General features: G+C 45.5%; 1 pseudogene; it reads left to right on the forward strand.

Moving 5' to 3' along the window:
- The first annotated feature begins 4076 nt into the window (after window positions 1-4076).
- On the forward strand, window positions 4077-7146 carry LOC115320523 (annotated as a pseudogene).
- The last annotated feature ends 634 nt before the right edge of the window (window positions 7147-7780 follow it).

Here is a 7780-nt window from a genome sequence, read left to right on the forward strand (position 1 = left end):
CACGCGACACCCCCCGGTGTTCGGAGAATAATCAGAATTATCAAGTTTAATTGTAGTCAGGAGTGGGGTGAATTTTTTCGGATTTGTAAGATTTCTGTGTCGCCACACCTGCTGTTCAGCGGTGTTTTAGTTCACTGCATCTGGAAGTAGGTAACCCATGGGTCGTCGGAAAAGTAACGAAAAGCGCGTCAGTTCTGATGTCCAGTGAGGAGTTGCCGTATGTTCCATTAAGAACCTACTTAACTCCGTGGCCCAAATGTTGTCCTCAAGTGTCGTCGCTTGTATAAATTTCTTGAGCGTGCTCCTAGACCTTTAGCCTGTGGCCTGCACGGTGTAGTGCGGTGTTGGCGGAATCCTAATGACTGAGCAATAGTTTTGGAATTTTCGGCTCTAGAATGTAAGTCTCAATAATTCTCGGGATTCCAAAAATAGTAAAGATCTTGATAAGATAGTTATTTACTGTTGGGGCCGCGAGTAATAATCTCTTTGCGATGGGAAATCGTGAAGCATCACCTATTAGGACCATTAAGTATTTTCCGTTAAAAAACGTCCTCCAAAATCAAGTGAGAGGGCCTGCTTGGGCCTTGCTAGGGTTCCCAAGCCTGCTTGAGTTTTGTTGGAACAGGGACGGGTTCAGCTTGTCGGTGCTTGATAGGTGCCCGGCATGCCTTGCAGTTCTTTAGAGTTGCCTGCACCATGCTATCGAGTTGTGAAAACCAAACATTGCTTCATAAGAGCTTTTGTTTTAGGGGCGAAGCGCCTTAGGGTCTAGCCTTCTCCGTCTGTCCGTCCGTCCGTCCGTCCGTGCTCACATAAAAAGAAAAAAAAACCATGTTTGCGCAGTCGACGGGATTCGAACCTATGCGGGGAGACCCTAATGGATTTCTACTCCATCACCTTAACGACTCGTCACGACTGCGGGACGAGTAGGTGGCTCTGAGATGTGGTAGTAACGCAAGAGCTGGGGGTTTCTGTCATGGATGAAACGTTGCATGCAGCCGCTCAACGTCTATATAAAAGAGGGCGCTGCGGTCAAATGCGTATATCAAATCAAATCAAATCAAGTTCTATTTGTTGTCACATCTCGTTATACTTTGCATGCATTGTCTCAACGTTTATAGACGAGAGGGCGCTGCGGTCAAATGCTCAAATACGTATATAACCACGTTCCATACCACACATTCTCTTTCTGACATGGACTGTTGACTTAAGCGGTGGAGATGCGTTCCCACGACTTCTAGCGGATCCAAGCTGATCCGCTAGAAGAACCACTGGCTCTGCATTTCATCAATCATAAAGCAGTAATAACGAAGTCCAAACGCAGCCCGGAACTCAGCACTACCTATGAGCAATTGAAAAACATCAGCACCATCAGCACTACTTATGAACAATAAAATGAATATCATCAGCACCATCAGAGCTTCGCCCCAATCAACATCATACACCACGTGGAGATGCGGTAATTTTTTGTTGTCTTCTTGTGGCCAGCAGGTGCAAGGTGCATTGCTCGCCGATGGAGAGTGGCAGGAAGAGCAATGCAATTACTTTTCAGCAGTAGACCGCTGTCTGCTAGAGAGAGCTAATGTTGTATTACTGCAAATTTGCTCAGCGCTGTGTTTCTCTAGTTGGTAGGATTCTTGGGGGCAGAAATTCATTGCTGTGTATGCGGGGCGACAGCGGTTGCTGAAACCGCTTCCGCGCTAGTCATAATCCTTGGAGCATGGTGTAGGCAAGTCGAAGCGGGTGTGTCAGATCAGCAAGGTTAGGTAAGAAGCGCCCACATTAGCTGACAGTGCCAAGAGGGATTCGCCCTTCATGTGCATTGGGAGGGACAAACATTTTTTAGGCCTCCATATTTTTAGGGTCCCCTGTGTTTCCGGAGCCAGGGAAGATGTGCCCGAAAAATGAGAAATTTTACTGCACGAAGAGGCATTTTTGCGGTTCACCGGGAGGCCAGACTCTATCTCTGGAGTGTATTCTATAAAGCATGGTTCTGGTCTTTCGTTTGTCAAATAGGAGTATGTCATCACTGATATAGACCACATATTATATTTAATTTAGAACTTGCCTAATGGCATCCTGAAAGATTTCGGCTGCTGCATTGATTCCACACATGAGTCGTTTGTAGCGGCAAAGTTTATTGTGAGTTGCAAATGTAGTAATTACTCTAGAGTCATTGTCATGTTCAAGTTTTGGAAAATTGACTCAAAATACGTATAGTATTTTAAGTCAAGTTTCTCGAAAAGTTTTTCTCGATTAAACACTGCTATGATGTCATCAATGTTGGGGCAAACATGTCACTCACGAAGGATTGCGCGATTTGCACATATCATATCAATGAATAATCGAATGTTCTCTGGGTTTTGTGGTTCTGGCACAAATACGACTAAGATATCCATGAAGTGGGTCCTGATGCTTTTTCGACGATGTGAAGGGCGAGAAGCTGCTTGATCTTCTCTGCTACTTTGCTTCGCAGAGCCATCGGGATGCGTCTCTGTGGTTGAGCCACCGGAACAACGTTTTCATAAATATGAAGATGTACTTGGAAATACTTGAGTTTTCCAACGCCGTCATACAAATCAGGAAAAGCAATGAGTGGTGTCTCAGTAGGACTTGGAGACATATCCGTGTCGGTGCACAGTTTGACGGCATATGTTATTTTGATGAGATATAGTCTGCTGGGCAGCCGCGAAGCTTAGCAGTGATATTATGGCACCTTTAATGAAAAAGAAGTCTTTAGTTGTGTGGCTATCTTTGTGAGACAACGCGACATTGAGATGTCCGAGATTTGGCAAGGGGCTGCTAGACCTGCACGAGTGGATTCGAACTTTTGCCTTTTGAAGCTTAGCGGCTGTGCCAACTTTTGCTAGGGCGTGGGTCCGGATGGCTGATTCTGATGCGCCTGTATCAAATGATATGTTTACAGGGGGGCTGTTGAAATTTACACAAACTTGTGGGATAACTTGTGCAGATATCACTGAGACAGTTCCCACGGTGTACACGCTGTCGTCGGAGTTAAAATCATCAGAGATATGAAATATGGGCCCCTGTGCTGATTTCCAACCCTTAATGTAAGGGGCCCCTCCTGCCACATATTTTGCAGCAGAATGGTTTCGCGGGGTAATTTGCTTACCATCACTCGAAGAGCCAGTTACCACCTTAGTAAAAACACTGGGACAGGTCTGGGTACGCACGTTGTTGCGAGCAACTTTCCGGCTCTAGATATGTAGAGAAGTGGAGATATCCTTGGTCATATTTTGGCCGAAAATTCCCTGAGGCGTTGCATTGTTGCTTAGTGACAGTCTGAATTGTTGCCAGAGCTGGGCAGTATCGAAGATACATGTATCTTCGATACTATCTTTCGATACAGTTGAGTATCTTGTATCTGGTATCGCTTGCCAGAAAAACATGTATCGAAGTATCGGTATCGAAGATACTTTTTGAAAGTATCGTGTATTGTAAAAATACCCGATACTTGCCGAAGATACTTTTTGAAAGCATCGTGTATTGTAAAAATACCCGATACTTGCAAAAGTGCGCTTCTAAATCGAAGCTGCGTTTTCTTTCACTCTTGTTCAGGGGAAGCTAGAGCATAGAAGGCCTCCGAAAGACAACATCAAGTAAACAAATCTTGTGTCCGCGGCTAAAACAACAAACAAAGAAACACGATCGAAAGAAAGTCGAGCGGTTTCGAATCTCTGCACGGGCATTGTCCTTTTTTTTTTGTGTGTATATAGCAAACCCGGGTTGCACGGCCGCCCAGAGCACTACAGGAGCCAGACAGGAGGGCGCCGTCTGCAAAACGCTAGGCGGCCAGGCTGAGCTCTGTCCCTGGTTTTCTTTTCCGCGGAACTTCACTTGATATTTCCGACTGTATGGTGCGCACTTCGCAGTCCCAGTCTTGGAGTTAAAAGTTATTTGTTCCGCCGCGTCGACGGGCTAGCAATGGCAGACAACGACAATACTCCTCGCTCTGCCATCTTGGACAGGAAGTATTTTACCGTGATTTCATCTAGGGACGACAGAGTAAAGGCTGCCTGTTCGTTTTGTAAAGCGACCATCTGTGGCGCCCTACTCGTCAACCTCGAATTTCAAGCTTCACTTAAAGGTAGGTGCAGAATCAACATAAATTAGATTTTTTGTTTGCTTGTAACATGCCAAGAAATGCATTGAGTCGAACAGAGTGTATCTATATGTATCTAATTTTTCAGTGCTGTCTTATGTATCAAAACGGTGTATTTGCATAGCTTACGGAAGTACGCTTTGTGTGATATTACTTGTGTGGCGGCTATATAATTAATCGATACTTATTTTGTTTGAGCGCGTGCATCCACAAGAGCTAAGAAGGTTCGATGAGTACAAAGAAGGGTGGAGAAAACAAGCAGTCAAGAGAAAGGCCGACGCCCCTGCTGACAAAATGCGCCAAACGAAACTGTTTTGCTCTCCCGGGAGTCAACTGACTCAGCCTAAAGTAGACAATCTGATCGTCAAGTTCGTTGTGGATGGGTTGCATTCATTATCGACAGTCGAAGAGCCAGGCTTCATACAGCTTGTAACAGGTGAGCTTTCAATTCTATGCGAAATCAGACTGCATTATAATTGTACATTGTCTCTTTTTTTTATTTTAGGCTTGCGCCCAGGGACTAGTGTGATGTCGCGACGCTCCCTAGGTCGGCGAATTGATGAGGAATGGGAAAAGTTTCTGGATGACGCGCGAGAGAAGTTGTCTGGTCAAAGCTATGTTGCAAACACAGCTGACATCTGGTCCACTCACCATCGTAGCTTCATGGCTGTCACGGTTCATTGGGTAAGCGCTTTGTGTTTTGAATAAAACAAAATGTGTCCCTTTCCTTCACTACCGTGGCAAAGGCAGTGGTAACACAGAATGTGTACGCATTATTTTGGGGAGCTTCCATCAGCTTGCTGGAAACAGCGTCTCCAGAAGAAAGCCCTGCCAAAAGTAGCGCTCGAGCGGGAGTGGAGCGCGTAGGTCACGTAGATTTTATGCTTCGCCCACGTATAAGGTGAATCGAAGCATATGGTTTCCTCATAGAGCGGTAGTACAGTGGTTAAGACATCGGATTCACAGTATATGGTCAGAGATTCGTAAAAAAGTCCCTAGTAGTTCAGTGTTTAAGACATCGGATTCGTAATCTGAGGGACGCTGGTTCGTATCGGAGCGCTGCCGGTGTCTTTTATATTTCAATTTTCGTGTTCCGCACCTTCGTTACCTAGAAGGCGTCGCCGGAAGTGCCTGAGGCCATTCCTATAACATATTCTGTATTAAAAAGTAGAAGTTGTGGAAAATCATGATTAAGTAACTAATGAATGATAATATTTGTATATTTATTTAGATCGATGCTGACACCCTTTCTCGGAGGTCGCTCGCACTGGCCTGCAGGAGGTTTCCTGGAAGCCACACGTACGACAGGATAGCAGAAATGCTGGAAGACACTAGGCAGTCCTTCGACATCTCGCGGGAGAAGGTCGTAGCCACGGTCACAGACAACGCCAGCAACTTCGCCAAAGCCTTCAGGGAGTTCGGCTTTTGTTTTGAGATTACTGACCAGGGTAAGGGTAATGCTGTACTTATTATCAAACATTTTTTCAGATTTTTTAAGGACTGATTTACGTCTGCCTCAATAACCTAAATCCAAGTGGGTAACGTGCGATTACAAATGCAAGAAGTGTGAAAAATATCCGTCATGTTATGCACCGATTCTAATTTTCCTCTTGTCTGGTGCAGCTGACTTGGTTAATTTTTGTGATACATATAATTCTTCTTTTGATACGCAATACAAATAATTGAAGATGAAGCCACTGGAGCTAATGCAAACGAGAGTGTTTTTGATTATTGCACAACTGTTTTTCTTTTAGTTTCCATGAATATGTGTTATTCACCGTAAAATGTTTCCAAACATGTAATCTTGAGTGCTGTTTTAAGTATTTCGGCTAAATGTGTTCCTTTTTTAACTGGCAGATGATGTCGCCGCCGACTTGTCCTTTGAAATTATGGTCAAACCCGACAACCTGGACGATGCTGAAATCAACTTGCCTCGTCATCTTCGATGCGCATGTCACACGCTGAGTCTTGTGGCAACTTCAGATGCGAAGGCAGCCTTGTCGACACCGTCCTTTGAACGTGCTAACACATCGGTCATGTCAAAGTTTTCGGCTCTATGGAACTGCGTTCGAGGACCCAAGTCGTCTGAAGTTATGGTGGACATCCTAGGGCATTCTCTGAAGACGCCATGCGTAACACGCTAGAATTCATTGTATGACAGCATGAAAGGCCTCCTTCGCTCGAAGGATAAAGTGCGAGATGTCTGCGATGGACTAAATCTGCAGACATTCCAAGAAAGAGACTTAGCATTTATTGCCGAGTACTGTGAGATCCTGCAGCCCATCGCCTCCGCTCTAACGCGACTCCAAGCGCAGTCCGATTGCTTCTTCGGGGAGCTGCTGCCAACGCTTTTTACCGTAAAATCAAAGCTTCAGGAGAAGGCTGGTTTGGACTTCGTCTACTGCAGACCACTTTTGGATGCGGTTACATCTGGGTTCATTCGCAGATTTGACGAGCTCCTGCGAATGAAACCAAGTGCAAATGAAGCGACTGTTGCTGCTGTTCTTCACCCTTACTTTAAGTTGCGGTGGTTGTCACGAGAACCTCAAGATGTCCGCGAGCATGGCCAGTAACTCACAGAAAAAGCTGTAATTGACTTTGTAAATGCAACCAAGCATACCACGCGTCCTTTGGCGTGCGCGCCATCAACCTCTGCAGCCTCTGACGTATCGGCTGATGCATTCTTTTCTTTCGAAGCCCACTGCGGCACGAGCCCCAGTTGTCAGGAAGATCAAGTCAAACTTGAGTTCCTGAGCTACCTGCAAGATCCTCGAGTTGAATTCGATATGCTCCGCTCATACCCTTCTCTGAGAAGCGCCTTCATTAGATCCAACACCCCAACGTGCTCCTCGGCTCCTGTAGAACGGCTGTTCTCCTTCGCGTCGCTAATCTTACGCCCGCATCGTGGCGGACTTTCAGACCGGCGTTTTGAGCAAATGCTTCTGCTTAAGGCTGCGGTCCCACGGGTGCCATCGTGACCGAAGGGTTTTTCAACCGCCAGGGCGGCAAAAACGGCAGCAAGCTCTTGCGCGACAATATTACTATAAAGCGACCAGAACGAAAAGACGCAAAACATGGTGCTAAATTGCTGCCTACTTGTACGTCTATCTAAAAGTGTCTGTCATTTCTTGAGGATTCAGAACGCAAGTAAACTCAAGGGACTAATATGAAAACGAGATAGACACCGACTGCCATGTCTGTCTCATATTTCTGTGTGTCCCTTCTTCTTGCTTGCGTTCTAAATCCTCCTCGTGAATGTTTCACCAACACGCTCTCCTGATTCTTTCAACGCCTGTATTTGTTTTTCGAGCTTCAGCCCCCGACAGCGACAGTAAGGAGTTTCAGTATATCGTTTTCATTGGATCGATACCACTCCATGCGCGCGCTTCAGAGCATGCTTCGATGGGGCAGCGCGAGCTCCCAATACAAGTATCTTTCCCCGAAAACACGATCTACTATAACTCGTTAACACCACATAGTCCGTGTTTCTGAAAAAAACTTGCGGAGACTAAAACTCAATTATAAATAGAACGTTTTGGTTTGGTAGATTCTGTGGATTTGAAATAGCGTGTATCTTTATACCTCGCTGCTCTCTTGGCTGCAATATTTTTACGGAGGTTTGCACGTTTGTGTAAACGTTTGAAAAAAAGACGCAAT

This window comes from Ixodes scapularis, unplaced genomic scaffold, assembly GCF_016920785.2.
Source record: "Ixodes scapularis isolate PalLabHiFi unplaced genomic scaffold, ASM1692078v2 PGA_scaffold10__122_contigs__length_95168666, whole genome shotgun sequence".
NCBI lineage: Eukaryota > Metazoa > Arthropoda > Arachnida > Ixodida > Ixodidae > Ixodes > Ixodes scapularis.